Source organism: Ascidia mentula (genome assembly GCF_947561715.1).
Source record: "Ascidia mentula chromosome 3 unlocalized genomic scaffold, kaAscMent1.1 SUPER_3_unloc_10, whole genome shotgun sequence".
NCBI classification, from domain to species: domain Eukaryota; kingdom Metazoa; phylum Chordata; class Ascidiacea; order Phlebobranchia; family Ascidiidae; genus Ascidia; species Ascidia mentula.
Window position 1 is genome coordinate 1 of NW_028113721.1, and position 23,739 is coordinate 23,739.

The following is a 23,739-nucleotide window of genomic DNA, read 5'->3' on the forward strand; positions in this document are numbered from 1 at the left end:
CCCACACATGTGGGAATAACCATCTGTTAATCATTCGCAAAACAATTGCACGAAACAGCGGTGCATCCCATGAGTGCGTGTGTGTCGTCTGTATGCACACGCCAAGGAAAGAGAGGTAGAGAGGGAGGACGGGAGAGCAATTAATTTAACGGCACATTTGGTTGTTGTGCTTGTCGGAGACCAGATAAAACAAGCCGTGAAATGCACAATGCGGCAAACACAAGGACGGACGACAAAAATGCTACCTCTCAAGAAGCTGTGCAAAGCATACTTACCTGACGGGGGCCTTCACCGTGATCAGGCCGGCGGTGGGCCCAGGGCGAGGCTTAGCCATTGCACTTAGGCTTAGCTGACCCTTGCGATTACCCCAAATGTGGGTAACTCGGCCGTACAATTTCTGCTAGTGGGGACTGCGTTCGCGCTATCCCCGTCTTTTACTAATCCTCTGATGTAGAGCAAAACGTAAGGTAGAAACGAAGTTTCTACGGGGGGGGATTCGCCTGTTACGGTCAGGAGGAGTCGTGTCGGGGGTTGGGAGGTGGGTCATGGGTCCGTTTGTGACGTCATGTGGTGAACAAACTAATTTGAATGGCCTGCCAAAAACGGTAGGAAAAAAACCAGGAAATTTTTTTTTTTTTTTCATTTTTCACCGGAATAAAATTTGGCAGCAAATGCGAGACGGACTCTTCCGGACGTTGCGGACTCAGTGGATGTTGCGGCATCGCTTCTCGGCTCTTTAGAGCTAAGATCAAGTGTAGTATCTGTTCTTCTCAGTTTAATACCTGGGACGCAAGCGATTCGCTTGCATGTCTTTGTATTAACCTGATTTTTGGACAGGGGGCACGGTGCCGGAGCTTGCTTCGACCTGCCCACGGGTTGTCCTGGTATTGCACTACCTCCAGGCACGGCCCACATTCCCACACATGTGGGAATAACCATCTGTTAATCATTCGCAAAACAATTGCACGAAACAGCGGTGCATCCCATGAGTGCGTGTGTGTCGTCTGTATGCACACGCCAAGGAAAGAGAGGTAGAGAGGGAGGACGGGAGAGCAATTAATTTAACGGCACATTTGGTTGTTGTGCTTGTCGGAGACCAGATAAAACAAGCCGTGAAATGCACAATGCGGCAAACACAAGGACGGACGACAAAAATGCTACCTCTCAAGAAGCTGTGCAAAGCATACTTACCTGACGGGGGCCTTCACCGTGATCAGGCCGGCGGTGGGCCCAGGGCGAGGCTTAGCCATTGCACTTAGGCTTAGCTGACCCTTGCGATTACCCCAAATGTGGGTAACTCGGCCGTACAATTTCTGCTAGTGGGGACTGCGTTCGCGCTATCCCCGTCTTTTACTAATCCCTCTGATGTAGAGCAAAACGTAAGGTAGAAACGAAGTTTCTACGGGGGGGATTCGCCTGTTACGGTCAGGAGGAGTCGTGTCGGGGGTTGGGAGGTGGGTCATGGGTCCGTTTGTGACGTCATGTGGTGAACAAACTAATTTGAATGGCCTGCCAAAAACGGTAGGAAAAAAACCAGGAAATTTTTTTTTTTTTTTCATTTTTCACCGGAATAAAATTTGGCAGCAAATGCGAGACGGACTCTTCCGGACGTTGCGGACTCAGTGGATGTTGCGGCATCGCTTCTCGGCTCTTTAGAGCTAAGATCAAGTGTAGTATCTGTTCTTCTCAGTTTAATACCTGGGACGCAAGCGATTCGCTTGCATGTCTTTGTATTAACCTGATTTTTGGACAGGGGGCACGGTGCCGGAGCTTGCTTCGACCTGCCCACGGGTTGTCCTGGTATTGCACTACCTCCAGGCACGGCCCACATTCCCACACATGTGGGAATAACCATCTGTTAATCATTCGCAAAACAATTGCACGAAACAGCGGTGCATCCCATGAGTGCGTGTGTGTCGTCTGTATGCACACGCCAAGGAAAGAGAGGTAGAGAGGGAGGACGGGAGAGCAATTAATTTAACGGCACATTTGGTTGTTGTGCTTGTCGGAGACCAGATAAAACAAGCCGTGAAATGCACAATGCGGCAAACACAAGGACGGACGACAAAAATGCTACCTCTCAAGAAGCTGTGCAAAGCATACTTACCTGACGGGGGCCTTCACCGTGATCAGGCCGGCGGTGGGCCCAGGGCGAGGCTTAGCCATTGCACTTAGGCTTAGCTGACCCTTGCGATTACCCCAAATGTGGGTAACTCGGCCGTACAATTTCTGCTAGTGGGGACTGCGTTCGCGCTATCCCCGTCTTTTACTAATCCTCTGATGTAGAGCAAAACGTAAGGTAGAAACGAAGTTTCTACGGGGGGGATTCGCCTGTTACGGTCAGGAGGAGTCGTGTCGGGGGTTGGGAGGTGGGTCATGGGTCCGTTTGTGACGTCATGTGGTGAACAAACTAATTTGAATGGCCTGCCAAAAACGGTAGGAAAAAAACCAGGAAATTTTTTTTTTTTTTTCATTTTTCACCGGAATAAAATTTGGCAGCAAATGCGAGACGGACTCTTCCGGACGTTGCGGACTCAGTGGATGTTGCGGCATCGCTTCTCGGCTCTTTAGAGCTAAGATCAAGTGTAGTATCTGTTCTTCTCAGTTTAATACCTGGGACGCAAGCGATTCGCTTGCATGTCTTTGTATTAACCTGATTTTTGGACAGGGGGCACGGTGCCGGAGCTTGCTTCGACCTGCCCACGGGTTGTCCTGGTATTGCACTACCTCCAGGCACGGCCCACATTCCCACACATGTGGGAATAACCATCTGTTAATCATTCGCAAAACAATTGCACGAAACAGCGGTGCATCCCATGAGTGCGTGTGTGTCGTCTGTATGCACACGCCAAGGAAAGAGAGGTAGAGAGGGAGGACGGGAGAGCAATTAATTTAACGGCACATTTGGTTGTTGTGCTTGTCGGAGACCAGATAAAACAAGCCGTGAAATGCACAATGCGGCAAACACAAGGACGGACGACAAAAATGCTACCTCTCAAGAAGCTGTGCAAAGCATACTTACCTGACGGGGGCCTTCACCGTGATCAGGCCGGCGGTGGGCCCAGGGCGAGGCTTAGCCATTGCACTTAGGCTTAGCTGACCCTTGCGATTACCCCAAATGTGGGTAACTCGGCCGTACAATTTCTGCTAGTGGGGACTGCGTTCGCGCTATCCCCGTCTTTTACTAATCCTCTGATGTAGAGCAAAACGTAAGGTAGAAACGAAGTTTCTACGGGGGGGATTCGCCTGTTACGGTCAGGAGGAGTCGTGTCGGGGGTTGGGAGGTGGGTCATGGGTCCGTTTGTGACGTCATGTGGTGAACAAACTAATTTGAATGGCCTGCCAAAAACGGTAGGAAAAAAACCAGGAAATTTTTTTTTTTTTTTCATTTTTCACCGGAATAAAATTTGGCAGCAAATGCGAGACGGACTCTTCCGGACGTTGCGGACTCAGTGGATGTTGCGGCATCGCTTCTCGGCTCTTTAGAGCTAAGATCAAGTGTAGTATCTGTTCTTCTCAGTTTAATACCTGGGACGCAAGCGATTCGCTTGCATGTCTTTGTATTAACCTGATTTTTGGACAGGGGGCACGGTGCCGGAGCTTGCTTCGACCTGCCCACGGGTTGTCCTGGTATTGCACTACCTCCAGGCACGGCCCACATTCCCACACATGTGGGAATAACCATCTGTTAATCATTCGCAAAACAATTGCACGAAACAGCGGTGCATCCCATGAGTGCGTGTGTGTCGTCTGTATGCACACGCCAAGGAAAGAGAGGTAGAGAGGGAGGACGGGAGAGCAATTAATTTAACGGCACATTTGGTTGTTGTGCTTGTCGGAGACCAGATAAAACAAGCCGTGAAATGCACAATGCGGCAAACACAAGGACGGACGACAAAAATGCTACCTCTCAAGAAGCTGTGCAAAGCATACTTACCTGACGGGGGCCTTCACCGTGATCAGGCCGGCGGTGGGCCCAGGGCGAGGCTTAGCCATTGCACTTAGGCTTAGCTGACCCTTGCGATTACCCCAAATGTGGGTAACTCGGCCGTACAATTTCTGCTAGTGGGGACTGCGTTCGCGCTATCCCCGTCTTTTACTAATCCTCTGATGTAGAGCAAAACGTAAGGTAGAAACGAAGTTTCTACGGGGGGGATTCGCCTGTTACGGTCAGGAGGAGTCGTGTCGGGGGTTGGGAGGTGGGTCATGGGTCCGTTTGTGACGTCATGTGGTGAACAAACTAATTTGAATGGCCTGCCAAAAACGGTAGGAAAAAAAACCAGGAAATTTTTTTTTTTTTTTCATTTTTCACCGGAATAAAATTTGGCAGCAAATGCGAGACGGACTCTTCCGGACGTTGCGGACTCAGTGGATGTTGCGGCATCGCTTCTCGGCTCTTTAGAGCTAAGATCAAGTGTAGTATCTGTTCTTCTCAGTTTAATACCTGGGACGCAAGCGATTCGCTTGCATGTCTTTGTATTAACCTGATTTTTGGACAGGGGGCACGGTGCCGGAGCTTGCTTCGACCTGCCCACGGGTTGTCCTGGTATTGCACTACCTCCAGGCACGGCCCACATTCCCACACATGTGGGAATAACCATCTGTTAATCATTCGCAAAACAATTGCACGAAACAGCGGTGCATCCCATGAGTGCGTGTGTGTCGTCTGTATGCACACGCCAAGGAAAGAGAGGTAGAGAGGGAGGACGGGAGAGCAATTAATTTAACGGCACATTTGGTTGTTGTGCTTGTCGGAGACCAGATAAAACAAGCCGTGAAATGCACAATGCGGCAAACACAAGGACGGACGACAAAAATGCTACCTCTCAAGAAGCTGTGCAAAGCATACTTACCTGACGGGGGCCTTCACCGTGATCAGGCCGGCGGTGGGCCCAGGGCGAGGCTTAGCCATTGCACTTAGGCTTAGCTGACCCTTGCGATTACCCCAAATGTGGGTAACTCGGCCGTACAATTTCTGCTAGTGGGGACTGCGTTCGCGCTATCCCCGTCTTTTACTAATCCTCTGATGTAGAGCAAAACGTAAGGTAGAAACGAAGTTTCTACGGGGGGGATTCGCCTGTTACGGTCAGGAGGAGTCGTGTCGGGGGTTGGGAGGTGGGTCATGGGTCCGTTTGTGACGTCATGTGGTGAACAAACTAATTTGAATGGCCTGCCAAAAACGGTAGGAAAAAAACCAGGAAATTTTTTTTTTTTTTTCATTTTTCACCGGAATAAAATTTGGCAGCAAATGCGAGACGGACTCTTCCGGACGTTGCGGACTCAGTGGATGTTGCGGCATCGCTTCTCGGCTCTTTAGAGCTAAGATCAAGTGTAGTATCTGTTCTTCTCAGTTTAATACCTGGGACGCAAGCGATTCGCTTGCATGTCTTTGTATTAACCTGATTTTTGGACAGGGGGCACGGTGCCGGAGCTTGCTTCGACCTGCCCACGGGTTGTCCTGGTATTGCACTACCTCCAGGCACGGCCCACATTCCCACACATGTGGGAATAACCATCTGTTAATCATTCGCAAAACAATTGCACGAAACAGCGGTGCATCCCATGAGTGCGTGTGTGTCGTCTGTATGCACACGCCAAGGAAAGAGAGGTAGAGAGGGAGGACGGGAGAGCAATTAATTTAACGGCACATTTGGTTGTTGTGCTTGTCGGAGACCAGATAAAACAAGCCGTGAAATGCACAATGCGGCAAACACAAGGACGGACGACAAAAATGCTACCTCTCAAGAAGCTGTGCAAAGCATACTTACCTGACGGGGGCCTTCACCGTGATCAGGCCGGCGGTGGGCCCAGGGCGAGGCTTAGCCATTGCACTTAGGCTTAGCTGACCCTTGCGATTACCCCAAATGTGGGTAACTCGGCCGTACAATTTCTGCTAGTGGGGACTGCGTTCGCGCTATCCCCGTCTTTTACTAATCCTCTGATGTAGAGCAAAACGTAAGGTAGAAACGAAGTTTCTACGGGGGGGATTCGCCTGTTACGGTCAGGAGGAGTCGTGTCGGGGGTTGGGAGGTGGGTCATGGGTCCGTTTGTGACGTCATGTGGTGAACAAACTAATTTGAATGGCCTGCCAAAAACGGTAGGAAAAAAACCAGGAAATTTTTTTTTTTTTTTCATTTTTCACCGGAATAAAATTTGGCAGCAAATGCGAGACGGACTCTTCCGGACGTTGCGGACTCAGTGGATGTTGCGGCATCGCTTCTCGGCTCTTTAGAGCTAAGATCAAGTGTAGTATCTGTTCTTCTCAGTTTAATACCTGGGACGCAAGCGATTCGCTTGCATGTCTTTGTATTAACCTGATTTTTGGACAGGGGGCACGGTGCCGGAGCTTGCTTCGACCTGCCCACGGGTTGTCCTGGTATTGCACTACCTCCAGGCACGGCCCACATTCCCACACATGTGGGAATAACCATCTGTTAATCATTCGCAAAACAATTGCACGAAACAGCGGTGCATCCCATGAGTGCGTGTGTGTCGTCTGTATGCACACGCCAAGGAAAGAGAGGTAGAGAGGGAGGACGGGAGAGCAATTAATTTAACGGCACATTTGGTTGTTGTGCTTGTCGGAGACCAGATAAAACAAGCCGTGAAATGCACAATGCGGCAAACACAAGGACGGACGACAAAAATGCTACCTCTCAAGAAGCTGTGCAAAGCATACTTACCTGACGGGGGCCTTCACCGTGATCAGGCCGGCGGTGGGCCCAGGGCGAGGCTTAGCCATTGCACTTAGGCTTAGCTGACCCTTGCGATTACCCCAAATGTGGGTAACTCGGCCGTACAATTTCTGCTAGTGGGGACTGCGTTCGCGCTATCCCCGTCTTTTACTAATCCTCTGATGTAGAGCAAAACGTAAGGTAGAAACGAAGTTTCTACGGGGGGGATTCGCCTGTTACGGTCAGGAGGAGTCGTGTCGGGGGTTGGGAGGTGGGTCATGGGTCCGTTTGTGACGTCATGTGGTGAACAAACTAATTTGAATGGCCTGCCAAAAACGGTAGGAAAAAAACCAGGAAATTTTTTTTTTTTTTTCATTTTTCACCGGAATAAAATTTGGCAGCAAATGCGAGACGGACTCTTCCGGACGTTGCGGACTCAGTGGATGTTGCGGCATCGCTTCTCGGCTCTTTAGAGCTAAGATCAAGTGTAGTATCTGTTCTTCTCAGTTTAATACCTGGGACGCAAGCGATTCGCTTGCATGTCTTTGTATTAACCTGATTTTTGGACAGGGGGCACGGTGCCGGAGCTTGCTTCGACCTGCCCACGGGTTGTCCTGGTATTGCACTACCTCCAGGCACGGCCCACATTCCCACACATGTGGGAATAACCATCTGTTAATCATTCGCAAAACAATTGCACGAAACAGCGGTGCATCCCATGAGTGCGTGTGTGTCGTCTGTATGCACACGCCAAGGAAAGAGAGGTAGAGAGGGAGGACGGGAGAGCAATTAATTTAACGGCACATTTGGTTGTTGTGCTTGTCGGAGACCAGATAAAACAAGCCGTGAAATGCACAATGCGGCAAACACAAGGACGGACGACAAAAATGCTACCTCTCAAGAAGCTGTGCAAAGCATACTTACCTGACGGGGGCCTTCACCGTGATCAGGCCGGCGGTGGGCCCAGGGCGAGGCTTAGCCATTGCACTTAGGCTTAGCTGACCCTTGCGATTACCCCAAATGTGGGTAACTCGGCCGTACAATTTCTGCTAGTGGGGACTGCGTTCGCGCTATCCCCGTCTTTTACTAATCCTCTGATGTAGAGCAAAACGTAAGGTAGAAACGAAGTTTCTACGGGGGGGATTCGCCTGTTACGGTCAGGAGGAGTCGTGTCGGGGGTTGGGAGGTGGGTCATGGGTCCGTTTGTGACGTCATGTGGTGAACAAACTAATTTGAATGGCCTGCCAAAAACGGTAGGAAAAAAACCAGGAAATTTTTTTTTTTTTTTCATTTTTCACCGGAATAAAATTTGGCAGCAAATGCGAGACGGACTCTTCCGGACGTTGCGGACTCAGTGGATGTTGCGGCATCGCTTCTCGGCTCTTTAGAGCTAAGATCAAGTGTAGTATCTGTTCTTCTCAGTTTAATACCTGGGACGCAAGCGATTCGCTTGCATGTCTTTGTATTAACCTGATTTTTGGACAGGGGGCACGGTGCCGGAGCTTGCTTCGACCTGCCCACGGGTTGTCCTGGTATTGCACTACCTCCAGGCACGGCCCACATTCCCACACATGTGGGAATAACCATCTGTTAATCATTCGCAAAACAATTGCACGAAACAGCGGTGCATCCCATGAGTGCGTGTGTGTCGTCTGTATGCACACGCCAAGGAAAGAGAGGTAGAGAGGGAGGACGGGAGAGCAATTAATTTAACGGCACATTTGGTTGTTGTGCTTGTCGGAGACCAGATAAAACAAGCCGTGAAATGCACAATGCGGCAAACACAAGGACGGACGACAAAAATGCTACCTCTCAAGAAGCTGTGCAAAGCATACTTACCTGACGGGGGCCTTCACCGTGATCAGGCCGGCGGTGGGCCCAGGGCGAGGCTTAGCCATTGCACTTAGGCTTAGCTGACCCTTGCGATTACCCCAAATGTGGGTAACTCGGCCGTACAATTTCTGCTAGTGGGGACTGCGTTCGCGCTATCCCCGTCTTTTACTAATCCTCTGATGTAGAGCAAAACGTAAGGTAGAAACGAAGTTTCTACGGGGGGGATTCGCCTGTTACGGTCAGGAGGAGTCGTGTCGGGGGTTGGGAGGTGGGTCATGGGTCCGTTTGTGACGTCATGTGGTGAACAAACTAATTTGAATGGCCTGCCAAAAACGGTAGGAAAAAAACCAGGAAATTTTTTTTTTTTTTTCATTTTTCACCGGAATAAAATTTGGCAGCAAATGCGAGACGGACTCTTCCGGACGTTGCGGACTCAGTGGATGTTGCGGCATCGCTTCTCGGCTCTTTAGAGCTAAGATCAAGTGTAGTATCTGTTCTTCTCAGTTTAATACCTGGGACGCAAGCGATTCGCTTGCATGTCTTTGTATTAACCTGATTTTTGGACAGGGGGCACGGTGCCGGAGCTTGCTTCGACCTGCCCACGGGTTGTCCTGGTATTGCACTACCTCCAGGCACGGCCCACATTCCCACACATGTGGGAATAACCATCTGTTAATCATTCGCAAAACAATTGCACGAAACAGCGGTGCATCCCATGAGTGCGTGTGTGTCGTCTGTATGCACACGCCAAGGAAAGAGAGGTAGAGAGGGAGGACGGGAGAGCAATTAATTTAACGGCACATTTGGTTGTTGTGCTTGTCGGAGACCAGATAAAACAAGCCGTGAAATGCACAATGCGGCAAACACAAGGACGGACGACAAAAATGCTACCTCTCAAGAAGCTGTGCAAAGCATACTTACCTGACGGGGGCCTTCACCGTGATCAGGCCGGCGGTGGGCCCAGGGCGAGGCTTAGCCATTGCACTTAGGCTTAGCTGACCCTTGCGATTACCCCAAATGTGGGTAACTCGGCCGTACAATTTCTGCTAGTGGGGACTGCGTTCGCGCTATCCCCGTCTTTTACTAATCCTCTGATGTAGAGCAAAACGTAAGGTAGAAACGAAGTTTCTACGGGGGGGATTCGCCTGTTACGGTCAGGAGGAGTCGTGTCGGGGGTTGGGAGGTGGGTCATGGGTCCGTTTGTGACGTCATGTGGTGAACAAACTAATTTGAATGGCCTGCCAAAAACGGTAGGAAAAAAACCAGGAAATTTTTTTTTTTTTTTCATTTTTCACCGGAATAAAATTTGGCAGCAAATGCGAGACGGACTCTTCCGGACGTTGCGGACTCAGTGGATGTTGCGGCATCGCTTCTCGGCTCTTTAGAGCTAAGATCAAGTGTAGTATCTGTTCTTCTCAGTTTAATACCTGGGACGCAAGCGATTCGCTTGCATGTCTTTGTATTAACCTGATTTTTGGACAGGGGGCACGGTGCCGGAGCTTGCTTCGACCTGCCCACGGGTTGTCCTGGTATTGCACTACCTCCAGGCACGGCCCACATTCCCACACATGTGGGAATAACCATCTGTTAATCATTCGCAAAACAATTGCACGAAACAGCGGTGCATCCCATGAGTGCGTGTGTGTCGTCTGTATGCACACGCCAAGGAAAGAGAGGTAGAGAGGGAGGACGGGAGAGCAATTAATTTAACGGCACATTTGGTTGTTGTGCTTGTCGGAGACCAGATAAAACAAGCCGTGAAATGCACAATGCGGCAAACACAAGGACGGACGACAAAAATGCTACCTCTCAAGAAGCTGTGCAAAGCATACTTACCTGACGGGGGCCTTCACCGTGATCAGGCCGGCGGTGGGCCCAGGGCGAGGCTTAGCCATTGCACTTAGGCTTAGCTGACCCTTGCGATTACCCCAAATGTGGGTAACTCGGCCGTACAATTTCTGCTAGTGGGGACTGCGTTCGCGCTATCCCCGTCTTTTACTAATCCTCTGATGTAGAGCAAAACGTAAGGTAGAAACGAAGTTTCTACGGGGGGGATTCGCCTGTTACGGTCAGGAGGAGTCGTGTCGGGGGTTGGGAGGTGGGTCATGGGTCCGTTTGTGACGTCATGTGGTGAACAAACTAATTTGAATGGCCTGCCAAAAACGGTAGGAAAAAAACCAGGAAATTTTTTTTTTTTTTTCATTTTTCACCGGAATAAAATTTGGCAGCAAATGCGAGACGGACTCTTCCGGACGTTGCGGACTCAGTGGATGTTGCGGCATCGCTTCTCGGCTCTTTAGAGCTAAGATCAAGTGTAGTATCTGTTCTTCTCAGTTTAATACCTGGGACGCAAGCGATTCGCTTGCATGTCTTTGTATTAACCTGATTTTTGGACAGGGGGCACGGTGCCGGAGCTTGCTTCGACCTGCCCACGGGTTGTCCTGGTATTGCACTACCTCCAGGCACGGCCCACATTCCCACACATGTGGGAATAACCATCTGTTAATCATTCGCAAAACAATTGCACGAAACAGCGGTGCATCCCATGAGTGCGTGTGTGTCGTCTGTATGCACACGCCAAGGAAAGAGAGGTAGAGAGGGAGGACGGGAGAGCAATTAATTTAACGGCACATTTGGTTGTTGTGCTTGTCGGAGACCAGATAAAACAAGCCGTGAAATGCACAATGCGGCAAACACAAGGACGGACGACAAAAATGCTACCTCTCAAGAAGCTGTGCAAAGCATACTTACCTGACGGGGGCCTTCACCGTGATCAGGCCGGCGGTGGGCCCAGGGCGAGGCTTAGCCATTGCACTTAGGCTTAGCTGACCCTTGCGATTACCCCAAATGTGGGTAACTCGGCCGTACAATTTCTGCTAGTGGGGACTGCGTTCGCGCTATCCCCGTCTTTTACTAATCCTCTGATGTAGAGCAAAACGTAAGGTAGAAACGAAGTTTCTACGGGGGGGATTCGCCTGTTACGGTCAGGAGGAGTCGTGTCGGGGGTTGGGAGGTGGGTCATGGGTCCGTTTGTGACGTCATGTGGTGAACAAACTAATTTGAATGGCCTGCCAAAAACGGTAGGAAAAAAACCAGGAAATTTTTTTTTTTTTTTCATTTTTCACCGGAATAAAATTTGGCAGCAAATGCGAGACGGACTCTTCCGGACGTTGCGGACTCAGTGGATGTTGCGGCATCGCTTCTCGGCTCTTTAGAGCTAAGATCAAGTGTAGTATCTGTTCTTCTCAGTTTAATACCTGGGACGCAAGCGATTCGCTTGCATGTCTTTGTATTAACCTGATTTTTGGACAGGGGGCACGGTGCCGGAGCTTGCTTCGACCTGCCCACGGGTTGTCCTGGTATTGCACTACCTCCAGGCACGGCCCACATTCCCACACATGTGGGAATAACCATCTGTTAATCATTCGCAAAACAATTGCACGAAACAGCGGTGCATCCCATGAGTGCGTGTGTGTCGTCTGTATGCACACGCCAAGGAAAGAGAGGTAGAGAGGGAGGACGGGAGAGCAATTAATTTAACGGCACATTTGGTTGTTGTGCTTGTCGGAGACCAGATAAAACAAGCCGTGAAATGCACAATGCGGCAAACACAAGGACGGACGACAAAAATGCTACCTCTCAAGAAGCTGTGCAAAGCATACTTACCTGACGGGGGCCTTCACCGTGATCAGGCCGGCGGTGGGCCCAGGGCGAGGCTTAGCCATTGCACTTAGGCTTAGCTGACCCTTGCGATTACCCCAAATGTGGGTAACTCGGCCGTACAATTTCTGCTAGTGGGGACTGCGTTCGCGCTATCCCCGTCTTTTACTAATCCTCTGATGTAGAGCAAAACGTAAGGTAGAAACGAAGTTTCTACGGGGGGGATTCGCCTGTTACGGTCAGGAGGAGTCGTGTCGGGGGTTGGGAGGTGGGTCATGGGTCCGTTTGTGACGTCATGTGGTGAACAAACTAATTTGAATGGCCTGCCAAAAACGGTAGGAAAAAAACCAGGAAATTTTTTTTTTTTTTTCATTTTTCACCGGAATAAAATTTGGCAGCAAATGCGAGACGGACTCTTCCGGACGTTGCGGACTCAGTGGATGTTGCGGCATCGCTTCTCGGCTCTTTAGAGCTAAGATCAAGTGTAGTATCTGTTCTTCTCAGTTTAATACCTGGGACGCAAGCGATTCGCTTGCATGTCTTTGTATTAACCTGATTTTTGGACAGGGGGCACGGTGCCGGAGCTTGCTTCGACCTGCCCACGGGTTGTCCTGGTATTGCACTACCTCCAGGCACGGCCCACATTCCCACACATGTGGGAATAACCATCTGTTAATCATTCGCAAAACAATTGCACGAAACAGCGGTGCATCCCATGAGTGCGTGTGTGTCGTCTGTATGCACACGCCAAGGAAAGAGAGGTAGAGAGGGAGGACGGGAGAGCAATTAATTTAACGGCACATTTGGTTGTTGTGCTTGTCGGAGACCAGATAAAACAAGCCGTGAAATGCACAATGCGGCAAACACAAGGACGGACGACAAAAATGCTACCTCTCAAGAAGCTGTGCAAAGCATACTTACCTGACGGGGGCCTTCACCGTGATCAGGCCGGCGGTGGGCCCAGGGCGAGGCTTAGCCATTGCACTTAGGCTTAGCTGACCCTTGCGATTACCCCAAATGTGGGTAACTCGGCCGTACAATTTCTGCTAGTGGGGACTGCGTTCGCGCTATCCCCGTCTTTTACTAATCCTCTGATGTAGAGCAAAACGTAAGGTAGAAACGAAGTTTCTACGGGGGGGATTCGCCTGTTACGGTCAGGAGGAGTCGTGTCGGGGGTTGGGAGGTGGGTCATGGGTCCGTTTGTGACGTCATGTGGTGAACAAACTAATTTGAATGGCCTGCCAAAAACGGTAGGAAAAAAACCAGGAAATTTTTTTTTTTTTTTCATTTTTCACCGGAATAAAATTTGGCAGCAAATGCGAGACGGACTCTTCCGGACGTTGCGGACTCAGTGGATGTTGCGGCATCGCTTCTCGGCTCTTTAGAGCTAAGATCAAGTGTAGTATCTGTTCTTCTCAGTTTAATACCTGGGACGCAAGCGATTCGCTTGCATGTCTTTGTATTAACCTGATTTTTGGACAGGGGGCACGGTGCCGGAGCTTGCTTCGACCTGCCCACGGGTTGTCCTGGTATTGCACTACCTCCAGGCACGGCCCACATTCCCACACATGTGGGAATAACCATCTGTTAATCATTCGCAAAACAATTGCACGAAACAGCGGTGCATCCCATGAGTGCGTGTGTGTCGTCTGTATGCACACGCCAAGGAAAGAGAGGTAGAGAGGGAGGACGGGAGAGCAATTAATTTAACGGCACATTTGGTTGTTGTGCTTGTCGGAGACCAGATAAAACAAGCCGTGAAATGCACAATGCGGCAAACACAAGGACGGACGACAAAAATGCTACCTCTCAAGAAGCTGTGCAAAGCATACTTACCTGACGGGGGCCTTCACCGTGATCAGGCCGGCGGTGGGCCCAGGGCGAGGCTTAGCCATTGCACTTAGGCTTAGCTGACCCTTGCGATTACCCCAAATGTGGGTAACTCGGCCGTACAATTTCTGCTAGTGGGGACTGCGTTCGCGCTATCCCCGTCTTTTACTAATCCTCTGATGTAGAGCAAAACGTAAGGTAGAAACGAAGTTTCTACGGGGGGGATTCGCCTGTTACGGTCAGGAGGAGTCGTGTCGGGGGTTGGGAGGTGGGTCATGGGTCCGTTTGTGACGTCATGTGGTGAACAAACTAATTTGAATGGCCTGCCAAAAACGGTAGGAAAAAAACCAGGAAATTTTTTTTTTTTTTTCATTTTTCACCGGAATAAAATTTGGCAGCAAATGCGAGACGGACTCTTCCGGACGTTGCGGACTCAGTGGATGTTGCGGCATCGCTTCTCGGCTCTTTAGAGCTAAGATCAAGTGTAGTATCTGTTCTTCTCAGTTTAATACCTGGGACGCAAGCGATTCGCTTGCATGTCTTTGTATTAACCTGATTTTTGGACAGGGGGCACGGTGCCGGAGCTTGCTTCGACCTGCCCACGGGTTGTCCTGGTATTGCACTACCTCCAGGCACGGCCCACATTCCCACACATGTGGGAATAACCATCTGTTAATCATTCGCAAAACAATTGCACGAAACAGCGGTGCATCCCATGAGTGCGTGTGTGTCGTCTGTATGCACACGCCAAGGAAAGAGAGGTAGAGAGGGAGGACGGGAGAGCAATTAATTTAACGGCACATTTGGTTGTTGTGCTTGTCGGAGACCAGATAAAACAAGCCGTGAAATGCACAATGCGGCAAACACAAGGACGGACGACAAAAATGCTACCTCTCAAGAAGCTGTGCAAAGCATACTTACCTGACGGGGGCCTTCACCGTGATCAGGCCGGCGGTGGGCCCAGGGCGAGGCTTAGCCATTGCACTTAGGCTTAGCTGACCCTTGCGATTACCCCAAATGTGGGTAACTCGGCCGTACAATTTCTGCTAGTGGGGACTGCGTTCGCGCTATCCCCGTCTTTTACTAATCCTCTGATGTAGAGCAAAACGTAAGGTAGAAACGAAGTTTCTACGGGGGGGATTCGCCTGTTACGGTCAGGAGGAGTCGTGTCGGGGGTTGGGAGGTGGGTCATGGGTCCGTTTGTGACGTCATGTGGTGAACAAACTAATTTGAATGGCCTGCCAAAAACGGTAGGAAAAAAACCAGGAAATTTTTTTTTTTTTTTCATTTTTCACCGGAATAAAATTTGGCAGCAAATGCGAGACGGACTCTTCCGGACGTTGCGGACTCAGTGGATGTTGCGGCATCGCTTCTCGGCTCTTTAGAGCTAAGATCAAGTGTAGTATCTGTTCTTCTCAGTTTAATACCTGGGACGCAAGCGATTCGCTTGCATGTCTTTGTATTAACCTGATTTTTGGACAGGGGGCACGGTGCCGGAGCTTGCTTCGACCTGCCCACGGGTTGTCCTGGTATTGCACTACCTCCAGGCACGGTCCACATTCCCACACATGTGGGAATAACCATCTGTTAATCATTCGCAAAACAATTGCACGAAACAGCGGTGCATCCCATGAGTGCGTGTGTGTCGTCTGTATGCACACGCCAAGGAAAGAGAGGTAGAGAGGGAGGACGGGAGAGCAATTAATTTAACGGCACATTTGGTTGTTGTGCTTGTCGGAGACCAGATAAAACAAGCCGTGAAATGCACAATGCGGCAAACACAAGGACGGACGACAAAAATGCTACCTCTCAAGAAGCTGTGCAAAGCATACTTACCTGACGGGGGCCTTCACCGTGATCAGGCCGGCGGTGGGCCCAGGGCGAGGCTTAGCCATTGCACTTAGGCTTAGCTGACCCTTGCGATTACCCCAAATGTGGGTAACTCGGCCGTACAATTTCTGCTAGTGGGGACTGCGTTCGCGCTATCCCCGTCTTTTACTAATCCTCTGATGTAGAGCAAAACGTAAGGTAGAAACGAAGTTTCTACGGGGGGGATTCGCCTGTTACGGTCAGGAGGAGTCGTGTCGGGGGTTGGGAGGTGGGTCATGGGTCCGTTTGTGACGTCATGTGGTGAACAAACTAATTTGAATGGCCTGCCAAAAACGGTAGGAAAAAAACCAGGAAATTTTTTTTTTTTTTTCATTTTTCACCGGAATAAAATTTGGCAGCAAATGCGAGACGGACTCTTCCGGACGTTGCGGACTCAGTGGATGTTGCGGCATCGCTTCTCGGCTCTTTAGAGCTAAGATCAAGTGTAGTATCTGTTCTTCTCAGTTTAATACCTGGGACGCAAGCGATTCGCTTGCATGTCTTTGTATTAACCTGATTTTTGGACAGGGGGCACGGTGCCGGAGCTTGCTTCGACCTGCCCACGGGTTGTCCTGGTATTGCACTACCTCCAGGCACGGCCCACATTCCCACACATGTGGGAATAACCATCTGTTAATCATTCGCAAAACAATTGCACGAAACAGCGGTGCATCCCATGAGTGCGTGTGTGTCGTCTGTATGCACACGCCAAGGAAAGAGAGGTAGAGAGGGAGGACGGGAGAGCAATTAATTTAACGGCACATTTGGTTGTTGTGCTTGTCGGAGACCAGATAAAACAAGCCGTGAAATGCACAATGCGGCAAACACAAGGACGGACGACAAAAATGCTACCTCTCAAGAAGCTGTGCAAAGCATACTTACCTGACGGGGGCCTTCACCGTGATCAGGCCGGCGGTGGGCCCAGGGCGAGGCTTAGCCATTGCACTTAGGCTTAGCTGACCCTTGCGATTACCCCAAATGTGGGTAACTCGGCCGTACAATTTCTGCTAGTGGGGACTGCGTTCGCGCTATCCCCGTCTTTTACTAATCCTCTGATGTAGAGCAAAACGTAAGGTAGAAACGAAGTTTCTACGGGGGGGATTCGCCTGTTACGGTCAGGAGGAGTCGTGTCGGGGGTTGGGAGGTGGGTCATGGGTCCGTTTGTGACGTCATGTGGTGAACAAACTAATTTGAATGGCCTGCCAAAAACGGTAGGAAAAAAACCAGGAAATTTTTTTTTTTTTTTCATTTTTCACCGGAATAAAATTTGGCAGCAAATGCGAGACGGACTCTTCCGGACGTTGCGGACTCAGTGGATGTTGCGGCATCGCTTCTCGGCTCTTTAGAGCTAAGATCAAGTGTAGTATCTGTTCTTCTCAGTTTAATACCTGGGACGCAAGCGATTCGCTTGCATGTCTTTGTATTAACCTGATTTTTGGACAGGGGGCACGGTGCCGGAGCTTGCTTCGACCTGCCCACGGGTTGTCCTGGTATTGCACTACCTCCAGGCACGGCCCACATTCCCACACATGTGGGAATAACCATCTGTTAATCATTCGCAAAACAATTGCACGAAACAGCGGTGCATCCCATGAGTGCGTGTGTGTCGTCTGTATGCACACGCCAAGGAAAGAGAGGTAGAGAGGGAGGACGGGAGAGCAATTAATTTAACGGCACATTTGGTTGTTGTGCTTGTCGGAGACCAGATAAAACAAGCCGTGAAATGCACAATGCGGCAAACACAAGGACGGACGACAAAAATGCTACCTCTCAAGAAGCTGTGCAAAGCATACTTACCTGACGGGGGCCTTCACCGTGATCAGGCCGGCGGTGGGCCCAGGGCGAGGCTTAGCCATTGCACTTAGGCTTAGCTGACCCTTGCGATTACCCCAAATGTGGGTAACTCGGCCGTACAATTTCTGCTAGTGGGGACTGCGTTCGCGCTATCCCCGTCTTTTACTAATCCTCTGATGTAGAGCAAAACGTAAGGTAGAAACGAAGTTTCTACGGGGGGGATTCGCCTGTTACGGTCAGGAGGAGTCGTGTCGGGGGTTGGGAGGTGGGTCATGGGTCCGTTTGTGACGTCATGTGGTGAACAAACTAATTTGAATGGCCTGCCAAAAACGGTAGGAAAAAAACCAGGAAATTTTTTTTTTTTTTTCATTTTTCACCGGAATAAAATTTGGCAGCAAATGCGAGACGGACTCTTCCGGACGTTGCGGACTCAGTGGATGTTGCGGCATCGCTTCTCGGCTCTTTAGAGCTAAGATCAAGTGTAGTATCTGTTCTTCTCAGTTTAATACCTGGGACGCAAGCGATTCGCTTGCATGTCTTTGTATTAACCTGATTTTTGGACAGGGGGCACGGTGCCGGAGCTTGCTTCGACCTGCCCACGGGTTGTCCTGGTATTGCACTACCTCCAGGCACGGCCCACATTCCCACACATGTGGGAATAACCATCTGTTAATCATTCGCAAAACAATTGCACGAAACAGCGGTGCATCCCATGAGTGCGTGTGTGTCGTCTGTATGCACACGCCAAGGAAAGAGAGGTAGAGAGGGAGGACGGGAGAGCAATTAATTTAACGGCACATTTGGTTGTTGTGCTTGTCGGAGACCAGATAAAACAAGCCGTGAAATGCACAATGCGGCAAACACAAGGACGGACGACAAAAATGCTACCTCTCAAGAAGCTGTGCAAAGCATACTTACCTGACGGGGGCCTTCACCGTGATCAGGCCGGCGGTGGGCCCAGGGCGAGGCTTAGCCATTGCACTTAGGCTTAGCTGACCCTTGCGATTACCCCAAATGTGGGTAACTCGGCCGTACAATTTCTGCTAGTGGGGACTGCGTTCGCGCTATCCCCGTCTTTTACTAATCCTCTGATGTAGAGCAAAACGTAAGGTAGAAACGAAGTTTCTACGGGGGGGATTCGCCTGTTACGGTCAGGAGGAGTCGTGTCGGGGGTTGGGAGGTGGGTCATGGGTCCGTTTGTGACGTCATGTGGTGAACAAACTAATTTGAATGGCCTGCCAAAAACGGTAGGAAAAAAACCAGGAAATTTTTTTTTTTTTTTCATTTTTCACCGGAATAAAATTTGGCAGCAAATGCGAGACGGACTCTTCCGGACGTTGCGGACTCAGTGGATGTTGCGGCATCGCTTCTCGGCTCTTTAGAGCTAAGATCAAGTGTAGTATCTGTTCTTCTCAGTTTAATACCTGGGACGCAAGCGATTCGCTTGCATGTCTTTGTATTAACCTGATTTTTGGACAGGGGGCACGGTGCCGGAGCTTGCTTCGACCTGCCCACGGGTTGTCCTGGTATTGCACTACCTCCAGGCACGGCCCACATTCCCACACATGTGGGAATAACCATCTGTTAATCATTCGCAAAACAATTGCACGAAACAGCGGTGCATCCCATGAGTGCGTGTGTGTCGTCTGTATGCACACGCCAAGGAAAGAGAGGTAGAGAGGGAGGACGGGAGAGCAATTAATTTAACGGCACATTTGGTTGTTGTGCTTGTCGGAGACCAGATAAAACAAGCCGTGAAATGCACAATGCGGCAAACACAAGGACGGACGACAAAAATGCTACCTCTCAAGAAGCTGTGCAAAGCATACTTACCTGACGGGGGCCTTCACCGTGATCAGGCCGGCGGTGGGCCCAGGGCGAGGCTTAGCCATTGCACTTAGGCTTAGCTGACCCTTGCGATTACCCCAAATGTGGGTAACTCGGCCGTACAATTTCTGCTAGTGGGGACTGCGTTCGCGCTATCCCCGTCTTTTACTAATCCTCTGATGTAGAGCAAAACGTAAGGTAGAAACGAAGTTTCTACGGGGGGGATTCGCCTGTTACGGTCAGGAGGAGTCGTGTCGGGGGTTGGGAGGTGGGTCATGGGTCCGTTTGTGACGTCATGTGGTGAACAAACTAATTTGAATGGCCTGCCAAAAACGGTAGGAAAAAAACCAGGAAATTTTTTTTTTTTTTTCATTTTTCACCGGAATAAAATTTGGCAGCAAATGCGAGACGGACTCTTCCGGACGTTGCGGACTCAGTGGATGTTGCGGCATCGCTTCTCGGCTCTTTAGAGCTAAGATCAAGTGTAGTATCTGTTCTTCTCAGTTTAATACCTGGGACGCAAGCGATTCGCTTGCATGTCTTTGTATTAACCTGATTTTTGGACAGGGGGCACGGTGCCGGAGCTTGCTTCGACCTGCCCACGGGTTGTCCTGGTATTGCACTACCTCCAGGCACGGCCCACATTCCCACACATGTGGGAATAACCATCTGTTAATCATTCGCAAAACAATTGCACGAAACAGCGGTGCATCCCATGAGTGCGTGTGTGTCGTCTGTATGCACACGCCAAGGAAAGAGAGGTAGAGAGGGAGGACGGGAGAGCAATTAATTTAACGGCACATTTGGTTGTTGTGCTTGTCGGAGACCAGATAAAACAAGCCGTGAAATGCACAATGCGGCAAACACAAGGACGGACGACAAAAATGCTACCTCTCAAGAAGCTGTGCAAAGCATACTTACCTGACGGGGGCCTTCACCGTGATCAGGCCGGCGGTGGGCCCAGGGCGAGGCTTAGCCATTGCACTTAGGCTTAGCTGACCCTTGCGATTACCCCAAATGTGGGTAACTCGGCCGTACAATTTCTGCTAGTGGGGACTGCGTTCGCGCTATCCCCGTCTTTTACTAATCCTCTGATGTAGAGCAAAACGTAAGGTAGAAACGAAGTTTCTACGGGGGGGATTCGCCTGTTACGGTCAGGAGGAGTCGTGTCGGGGGTTGGGAGGTGGGTCATGGGTCCGTTTGTGACGTCATGTGGTGAACAAACTAATTTGAATGGCCTGCCAAAAACGGTAGGAAAAAAACCAGGAAATTTTTTTTTTTTTTTCATTTTTCACCGGAATAAAATTTGGCAGCAAATGCGAGACGGACTCTTCCGGACGTTGCGGACTCAGTGGATGTTGCGGCATCGCTTCTCGGCTCTTTAGAGCTAAGATCAAGTGTAGTATCTGTTCTTCTCAGTTTAATACCTGGGACGCAAGCGATTCGCTTGCATGTCTTTGTATTAACCTGATTTTTGGACAGGGGGCACGGTGCCGGAGCTTGCTTCGACCTGCCCACGGGTTGTCCTGGTATTGCACTACCTCCAGGCACGGCCCACATTCCCACACATGTGGGAATAACCATCTGTTAATCATTCGCAAAACAATTGCACGAAACAGCGGTGCATCCCATGAGTGCGTGTGTGTCGTCTGTATGCACACGCCAAGGAAAGAGAGGTAGAGAGGGAGGACGGGAGAGCAATTAATTTAACGGCACATTTGGTTGTTGTGCTTGTCGGAGACCAGATAAAACAAGCCGTGAAATGCACAATGCGGCAAACACAAGGACGGACGACAAAAATGCTACCTCTCAAGAAGCTGTGCAAAGCATACTTACCTGACGGGGGCCTTCACCGTGATCAGGCCGGCGGTGGGCCCAGGGCGAGGCTTAGCCATTGCACTTAGGCTTAGCTGACCCTTGCGATTACCCCAAATGTGGGTAACTCGGCCGTACAATTTCTGCTAGTGGGGACTGCGTTCGCGCTATCCCCGTCTTTTACTAATCCTCTGATGTAGAGCAAAACGTAAGGTAGAAACGAAGTTTCTACGGGGGGGATTCGCCTGTTACGGTCAGGAGGAGTCGTGTCGGGGGTTGGGAGGTGGGTCATGGGTCCGTTTGTGACGTCATGTGGTGAACAAACTAATTTGAATGGCCTGCCAAAAACGGTAGGAAAAAAACCAGGAAATTTTTTTTTTTTTTTCATTTTTCACCGGAATAAAATTTGGCAGCAAATGCGAGACGGACTCTTCCGGACGTTGCGGACTCAGTGGATGTTGCGGCATCGCTTCTCGGCTCTTTAGAGCTAAGATCAAGTGTAGTATCTGTTCTTCTCAGTTTAATACCTGGGACGCAAGCGATTCGCTTGCATGTCTTTGTATTAACCTGATTTTTGGACAGGGGGCACGGTGCCGGAGCTTGCTTCGACCTGCCCACGGGTTGTCCTGGTATTGCACTACCTCCAGGCACGGCCCACATTCCCACACATGTGGGAATAACCATCTGTTAATCATTCGCAAAACAATTGCACGAAACAGCGGTGCATCCCATGAGTGCGTGTGTGTCGTCTGTATGCACACGCCAAGGAAAGAGAGGTAGAGAGGGAGGACGGGAGAGCAATTAATTTAACGGCACATTTGGTTGTTGTGCTTGTCGGAGACCAGATAAAACAAGCCGTGAAATGCACAATGCGGCAAACACAAGGACGGACGACAAAAATGCTACCTCTCAAGAAGCTGTGCAAAGCATACTTACCTGACGGGGGCCTTCACCGTGATCAGGCCGGCGGTGGGCCCAGGGCGAGGCTTAGCCATTGCACTTAGGCTTAGCTGACCCTTGCGATTACCCCAAATGTGGGTAACTCGGCCGTACAATTTCTGCTAGTGGGGACTGCGTTCGCGCTATCCCCGTCTTTTACTAATCCTCTGATGTAGAGCAAAACGTAAGGTAGAAACGAAGTTTCTACGGGGGGGATTCGCCTGTTACGGTCAGGAGGAGTCGTGTCGGGGGTTGGGAGGTGGGTCATGGGTCCGTTTGTGACGTCATGTGGTGAACAAACTAATTTGAATGGCCTGCCAAAAACGGTAGGAAAAAAACCAGGAAATTTTTTTTTTTTTTTCATTTTTCACCGGAATAAAATTTGGCAGCAAATGCGAGACGGACTCTTCCGGACGTTGCGGACTCAGTGGATGTTGCGGCATCGCTTCTCGGCTCTTTAGAGCTAAGATCAAGTGTAGTATCTGTTCTTCTCAGTTTAATACCTGGGACGCAAGCGATTCGCTTGCATGTCTTTGTATTAACCTGATTTTTGGACAGGGGGCACGGTGCCGGAGCTTGCTTCGACCTGCCCACGGGTTGTCCTGGTATTGCACTACCTCCAGGCACGGCCCACATTCCCACACATGTGGGAATAACCATCTGTTAATCATTCGCAAAACAATTGCACGAAACAGCGGTGCATCCCATGAGTGCGTGTGTGTCGTCTGTATGCACACGCCAAGGAAAGAGAGGTAGAGAGGGAGGACGGGAGAGCAATTAATTTAACGGCACATTTGGTTGTTGTGCTTGTCGGAGACCAGATAAAACAAGCCGTGAAATGCACAATGCGGCAAACACAAGGACGGACGACAAAAATGCTACCTCTCAAGAAGCTGTGCAAAGCATACTTACCTGACGGGGGCCTTCACCGTGATCAGGCCGGCGGTGGGCCCAGGGCGAGGCTTAGCCATTGCACTTAGGCTTAGCTGACCCTTGCGATTACCCCAAATGTGGGTAACTCGGCCGTACAATTTCTGCTAGTGGGGACTGCGTTCGCGCTATCCCCGTCTTTTACTAATCCTCTGATGTAGAGCAAAACGTAAGGTAGAAACGAAGTTTCTACGGGGGGGATTCGCCTGTTACGGTCAGGAGGAGTCGTGTCGGGGGTTGGGAGGTGGGTCATGGGTCCGTTTGTGACGTCATGTGGTGAACAAACTAATTTGAATGGCCTGCCAAAAACGGTAGGAAAAAAACCAGGAAATTTTTTTTTTTTTTTCATTTTTCACCGGAATAAAATTTGGCAGCAAATGCGAGACGGACTCTTCCGGACGTTGCGGACTCAGTGGATGTTGCGGCATCGCTTCTCGGCTCTTTAGAGCTAAGATCAAGTGTAGTATCTGTTCTTCTCAGTTTAATACCTGGGACGCAAGCGATTCGCTTGCATGTCTTTGTATTAACCTGATTTTTGGACAGGGGGCACGGTGCCGGAGCTTGCTTC

General features: G+C 50.1%; 51 non-coding genes and 1 pseudogene across 51 annotated transcripts; all 52 read left to right on the plus strand.

Annotated features, from left to right (window-relative positions):
• The first annotated feature begins 267 nt into the window (after nucleotides 1-267).
• LOC145916829 (U1 spliceosomal RNA) lies at nucleotides 268-431 on the plus strand. The gene has a single exon (XR_014404911.1). It is a non-coding gene; the product is annotated as a U1 spliceosomal RNA (small nuclear RNA).
• Nucleotides 432-720: 289 nt separating this feature from the next.
• LOC145916857 (U2 spliceosomal RNA) lies at nucleotides 721-918 on the plus strand. Its single transcript, XR_014404936.1, has one exon. It is a non-coding gene; the product is annotated as a U2 spliceosomal RNA (small nuclear RNA).
• Nucleotides 919-1,183: 265 nt separating this feature from the next.
• Nucleotides 1,184-1,347, plus strand: LOC145916843 (U1 spliceosomal RNA). The gene has a single exon (XR_014404923.1). It is a non-coding gene; the product is annotated as a U1 spliceosomal RNA (small nuclear RNA).
• A 289-nt stretch (nucleotides 1,348-1,636) lies between these two features.
• On the plus strand, nucleotides 1,637-1,834 carry LOC145916858 (U2 spliceosomal RNA). Its single transcript, XR_014404937.1, has one exon. It is a non-coding gene; the product is annotated as a U2 spliceosomal RNA (small nuclear RNA).
• Nucleotides 1,835-2,099: 265 nt separating this feature from the next.
• On the plus strand, nucleotides 2,100-2,263 carry LOC145916855 (U1 spliceosomal RNA). Its single transcript, XR_014404934.1, has one exon. It is a non-coding gene; the product is annotated as a U1 spliceosomal RNA (small nuclear RNA).
• Nucleotides 2,264-2,551: 288 nt separating this feature from the next.
• LOC145916859 (U2 spliceosomal RNA) lies at nucleotides 2,552-2,749 on the plus strand. The gene has a single exon (XR_014404938.1). It is a non-coding gene; the product is annotated as a U2 spliceosomal RNA (small nuclear RNA).
• A 265-nt stretch (nucleotides 2,750-3,014) lies between these two features.
• LOC145916867 (U1 spliceosomal RNA) lies at nucleotides 3,015-3,178 on the plus strand. The gene has a single exon (XR_014404945.1). It is a non-coding gene; the product is annotated as a U1 spliceosomal RNA (small nuclear RNA).
• Nucleotides 3,179-3,466: 288 nt separating this feature from the next.
• On the plus strand, nucleotides 3,467-3,664 carry LOC145916860 (U2 spliceosomal RNA). Its single transcript, XR_014404939.1, has one exon. It is a non-coding gene; the product is annotated as a U2 spliceosomal RNA (small nuclear RNA).
• A 265-nt stretch (nucleotides 3,665-3,929) lies between these two features.
• Nucleotides 3,930-4,093, plus strand: LOC145916879 (U1 spliceosomal RNA). Its single transcript, XR_014404956.1, has one exon. It is a non-coding gene; the product is annotated as a U1 spliceosomal RNA (small nuclear RNA).
• A 289-nt stretch (nucleotides 4,094-4,382) lies between these two features.
• Nucleotides 4,383-4,580, plus strand: LOC145916861 (U2 spliceosomal RNA). The gene has a single exon (XR_014404940.1). It is a non-coding gene; the product is annotated as a U2 spliceosomal RNA (small nuclear RNA).
• A 265-nt stretch (nucleotides 4,581-4,845) lies between these two features.
• Nucleotides 4,846-5,009, plus strand: LOC145916833 (U1 spliceosomal RNA). Its single transcript, XR_014404913.1, has one exon. It is a non-coding gene; the product is annotated as a U1 spliceosomal RNA (small nuclear RNA).
• Nucleotides 5,010-5,297: 288 nt separating this feature from the next.
• Nucleotides 5,298-5,495, plus strand: LOC145916863 (U2 spliceosomal RNA). Its single transcript, XR_014404941.1, has one exon. It is a non-coding gene; the product is annotated as a U2 spliceosomal RNA (small nuclear RNA).
• Nucleotides 5,496-5,760: 265 nt separating this feature from the next.
• Nucleotides 5,761-5,924, plus strand: LOC145916834 (U1 spliceosomal RNA). Its single transcript, XR_014404914.1, has one exon. It is a non-coding gene; the product is annotated as a U1 spliceosomal RNA (small nuclear RNA).
• Nucleotides 5,925-6,212: 288 nt separating this feature from the next.
• LOC145916864 (U2 spliceosomal RNA) lies at nucleotides 6,213-6,410 on the plus strand. Its single transcript, XR_014404942.1, has one exon. It is a non-coding gene; the product is annotated as a U2 spliceosomal RNA (small nuclear RNA).
• A 265-nt stretch (nucleotides 6,411-6,675) lies between these two features.
• LOC145916835 (U1 spliceosomal RNA) lies at nucleotides 6,676-6,839 on the plus strand. Its single transcript, XR_014404915.1, has one exon. It is a non-coding gene; the product is annotated as a U1 spliceosomal RNA (small nuclear RNA).
• Nucleotides 6,840-7,127: 288 nt separating this feature from the next.
• On the plus strand, nucleotides 7,128-7,325 carry LOC145916865 (U2 spliceosomal RNA). Its single transcript, XR_014404943.1, has one exon. It is a non-coding gene; the product is annotated as a U2 spliceosomal RNA (small nuclear RNA).
• A 265-nt stretch (nucleotides 7,326-7,590) lies between these two features.
• On the plus strand, nucleotides 7,591-7,754 carry LOC145916836 (U1 spliceosomal RNA). Its single transcript, XR_014404916.1, has one exon. It is a non-coding gene; the product is annotated as a U1 spliceosomal RNA (small nuclear RNA).
• Nucleotides 7,755-8,042: 288 nt separating this feature from the next.
• On the plus strand, nucleotides 8,043-8,240 carry LOC145916866 (U2 spliceosomal RNA). Its single transcript, XR_014404944.1, has one exon. It is a non-coding gene; the product is annotated as a U2 spliceosomal RNA (small nuclear RNA).
• A 265-nt stretch (nucleotides 8,241-8,505) lies between these two features.
• LOC145916837 (U1 spliceosomal RNA) lies at nucleotides 8,506-8,669 on the plus strand. Its single transcript, XR_014404917.1, has one exon. It is a non-coding gene; the product is annotated as a U1 spliceosomal RNA (small nuclear RNA).
• A 288-nt stretch (nucleotides 8,670-8,957) lies between these two features.
• Nucleotides 8,958-9,155, plus strand: LOC145916868 (U2 spliceosomal RNA). The gene has a single exon (XR_014404946.1). It is a non-coding gene; the product is annotated as a U2 spliceosomal RNA (small nuclear RNA).
• Nucleotides 9,156-9,420: 265 nt separating this feature from the next.
• Nucleotides 9,421-9,584, plus strand: LOC145916838 (U1 spliceosomal RNA). Its single transcript, XR_014404918.1, has one exon. It is a non-coding gene; the product is annotated as a U1 spliceosomal RNA (small nuclear RNA).
• Nucleotides 9,585-9,872: 288 nt separating this feature from the next.
• LOC145916869 (U2 spliceosomal RNA) lies at nucleotides 9,873-10,070 on the plus strand. Its single transcript, XR_014404947.1, has one exon. It is a non-coding gene; the product is annotated as a U2 spliceosomal RNA (small nuclear RNA).
• Nucleotides 10,071-10,335: 265 nt separating this feature from the next.
• Nucleotides 10,336-10,499, plus strand: LOC145916839 (U1 spliceosomal RNA). The gene has a single exon (XR_014404919.1). It is a non-coding gene; the product is annotated as a U1 spliceosomal RNA (small nuclear RNA).
• A 288-nt stretch (nucleotides 10,500-10,787) lies between these two features.
• Nucleotides 10,788-10,985, plus strand: LOC145916870 (U2 spliceosomal RNA). The gene has a single exon (XR_014404948.1). It is a non-coding gene; the product is annotated as a U2 spliceosomal RNA (small nuclear RNA).
• Nucleotides 10,986-11,250: 265 nt separating this feature from the next.
• LOC145916840 (U1 spliceosomal RNA) lies at nucleotides 11,251-11,414 on the plus strand. Its single transcript, XR_014404920.1, has one exon. It is a non-coding gene; the product is annotated as a U1 spliceosomal RNA (small nuclear RNA).
• Nucleotides 11,415-11,702: 288 nt separating this feature from the next.
• LOC145916871 (U2 spliceosomal RNA) lies at nucleotides 11,703-11,900 on the plus strand. Its single transcript, XR_014404949.1, has one exon. It is a non-coding gene; the product is annotated as a U2 spliceosomal RNA (small nuclear RNA).
• A 265-nt stretch (nucleotides 11,901-12,165) lies between these two features.
• LOC145916841 (U1 spliceosomal RNA) lies at nucleotides 12,166-12,329 on the plus strand. The gene has a single exon (XR_014404921.1). It is a non-coding gene; the product is annotated as a U1 spliceosomal RNA (small nuclear RNA).
• Nucleotides 12,330-12,617: 288 nt separating this feature from the next.
• Nucleotides 12,618-12,815, plus strand: LOC145916872 (U2 spliceosomal RNA). The gene has a single exon (XR_014404950.1). It is a non-coding gene; the product is annotated as a U2 spliceosomal RNA (small nuclear RNA).
• Nucleotides 12,816-13,080: 265 nt separating this feature from the next.
• On the plus strand, nucleotides 13,081-13,244 carry LOC145916842 (U1 spliceosomal RNA). The gene has a single exon (XR_014404922.1). It is a non-coding gene; the product is annotated as a U1 spliceosomal RNA (small nuclear RNA).
• Nucleotides 13,245-13,532: 288 nt separating this feature from the next.
• On the plus strand, nucleotides 13,533-13,730 carry LOC145916873 (U2 spliceosomal RNA). Its single transcript, XR_014404951.1, has one exon. It is a non-coding gene; the product is annotated as a U2 spliceosomal RNA (small nuclear RNA).
• Nucleotides 13,731-13,995: 265 nt separating this feature from the next.
• Nucleotides 13,996-14,159, plus strand: LOC145916844 (U1 spliceosomal RNA). Its single transcript, XR_014404924.1, has one exon. It is a non-coding gene; the product is annotated as a U1 spliceosomal RNA (small nuclear RNA).
• Nucleotides 14,160-14,447: 288 nt separating this feature from the next.
• On the plus strand, nucleotides 14,448-14,645 carry LOC145916874 (U2 spliceosomal RNA). Its single transcript, XR_014404952.1, has one exon. It is a non-coding gene; the product is annotated as a U2 spliceosomal RNA (small nuclear RNA).
• Nucleotides 14,646-14,910: 265 nt separating this feature from the next.
• LOC145916845 (U1 spliceosomal RNA) lies at nucleotides 14,911-15,074 on the plus strand. Its single transcript, XR_014404925.1, has one exon. It is a non-coding gene; the product is annotated as a U1 spliceosomal RNA (small nuclear RNA).
• A 288-nt stretch (nucleotides 15,075-15,362) lies between these two features.
• LOC145916831 (U2 spliceosomal RNA) lies at nucleotides 15,363-15,560 on the plus strand. Its single transcript, XR_014404912.1, has one exon. It is a non-coding gene; the product is annotated as a U2 spliceosomal RNA (small nuclear RNA).
• Nucleotides 15,561-15,825: 265 nt separating this feature from the next.
• Nucleotides 15,826-15,989, plus strand: LOC145916847 (U1 spliceosomal RNA). The gene has a single exon (XR_014404926.1). It is a non-coding gene; the product is annotated as a U1 spliceosomal RNA (small nuclear RNA).
• A 288-nt stretch (nucleotides 15,990-16,277) lies between these two features.
• LOC145916875 (U2 spliceosomal RNA) lies at nucleotides 16,278-16,475 on the plus strand. The gene has a single exon (XR_014404953.1). It is a non-coding gene; the product is annotated as a U2 spliceosomal RNA (small nuclear RNA).
• A 265-nt stretch (nucleotides 16,476-16,740) lies between these two features.
• Nucleotides 16,741-16,904, plus strand: LOC145916848 (U1 spliceosomal RNA). The gene has a single exon (XR_014404927.1). It is a non-coding gene; the product is annotated as a U1 spliceosomal RNA (small nuclear RNA).
• A 288-nt stretch (nucleotides 16,905-17,192) lies between these two features.
• LOC145916876 (U2 spliceosomal RNA) lies at nucleotides 17,193-17,390 on the plus strand. Its single transcript, XR_014404954.1, has one exon. It is a non-coding gene; the product is annotated as a U2 spliceosomal RNA (small nuclear RNA).
• Nucleotides 17,391-17,655: 265 nt separating this feature from the next.
• Nucleotides 17,656-17,819, plus strand: LOC145916849 (U1 spliceosomal RNA). The gene has a single exon (XR_014404928.1). It is a non-coding gene; the product is annotated as a U1 spliceosomal RNA (small nuclear RNA).
• A 288-nt stretch (nucleotides 17,820-18,107) lies between these two features.
• Nucleotides 18,108-18,305, plus strand: LOC145916877 (U2 spliceosomal RNA). Its single transcript, XR_014404955.1, has one exon. It is a non-coding gene; the product is annotated as a U2 spliceosomal RNA (small nuclear RNA).
• A 265-nt stretch (nucleotides 18,306-18,570) lies between these two features.
• Nucleotides 18,571-18,734, plus strand: LOC145916850 (U1 spliceosomal RNA). Its single transcript, XR_014404929.1, has one exon. It is a non-coding gene; the product is annotated as a U1 spliceosomal RNA (small nuclear RNA).
• A 288-nt stretch (nucleotides 18,735-19,022) lies between these two features.
• On the plus strand, nucleotides 19,023-19,220 carry LOC145916880 (U2 spliceosomal RNA). The gene has a single exon (XR_014404957.1). It is a non-coding gene; the product is annotated as a U2 spliceosomal RNA (small nuclear RNA).
• Nucleotides 19,221-19,485: 265 nt separating this feature from the next.
• Nucleotides 19,486-19,649, plus strand: LOC145916851 (U1 spliceosomal RNA). The gene has a single exon (XR_014404930.1). It is a non-coding gene; the product is annotated as a U1 spliceosomal RNA (small nuclear RNA).
• A 288-nt stretch (nucleotides 19,650-19,937) lies between these two features.
• Nucleotides 19,938-20,135, plus strand: LOC145916881 (U2 spliceosomal RNA). The gene has a single exon (XR_014404958.1). It is a non-coding gene; the product is annotated as a U2 spliceosomal RNA (small nuclear RNA).
• A 265-nt stretch (nucleotides 20,136-20,400) lies between these two features.
• Nucleotides 20,401-20,564, plus strand: LOC145916852 (U1 spliceosomal RNA). Its single transcript, XR_014404931.1, has one exon. It is a non-coding gene; the product is annotated as a U1 spliceosomal RNA (small nuclear RNA).
• Nucleotides 20,565-20,852: 288 nt separating this feature from the next.
• Nucleotides 20,853-21,050, plus strand: LOC145916882 (U2 spliceosomal RNA). The gene has a single exon (XR_014404959.1). It is a non-coding gene; the product is annotated as a U2 spliceosomal RNA (small nuclear RNA).
• Nucleotides 21,051-21,315: 265 nt separating this feature from the next.
• LOC145916853 (U1 spliceosomal RNA) lies at nucleotides 21,316-21,479 on the plus strand. Its single transcript, XR_014404932.1, has one exon. It is a non-coding gene; the product is annotated as a U1 spliceosomal RNA (small nuclear RNA).
• A 288-nt stretch (nucleotides 21,480-21,767) lies between these two features.
• Nucleotides 21,768-21,965, plus strand: LOC145916883 (U2 spliceosomal RNA). Its single transcript, XR_014404960.1, has one exon. It is a non-coding gene; the product is annotated as a U2 spliceosomal RNA (small nuclear RNA).
• A 265-nt stretch (nucleotides 21,966-22,230) lies between these two features.
• LOC145916854 (U1 spliceosomal RNA) lies at nucleotides 22,231-22,394 on the plus strand. Its single transcript, XR_014404933.1, has one exon. It is a non-coding gene; the product is annotated as a U1 spliceosomal RNA (small nuclear RNA).
• Nucleotides 22,395-22,682: 288 nt separating this feature from the next.
• LOC145916884 (U2 spliceosomal RNA) lies at nucleotides 22,683-22,880 on the plus strand. The gene has a single exon (XR_014404961.1). It is a non-coding gene; the product is annotated as a U2 spliceosomal RNA (small nuclear RNA).
• A 265-nt stretch (nucleotides 22,881-23,145) lies between these two features.
• On the plus strand, nucleotides 23,146-23,309 carry LOC145916856 (U1 spliceosomal RNA). Its single transcript, XR_014404935.1, has one exon. It is a non-coding gene; the product is annotated as a U1 spliceosomal RNA (small nuclear RNA).
• A 288-nt stretch (nucleotides 23,310-23,597) lies between these two features.
• Nucleotides 23,598-23,739, plus strand: LOC145916832 (U2 spliceosomal RNA; annotated as a pseudogene; the record flags this gene model as incomplete).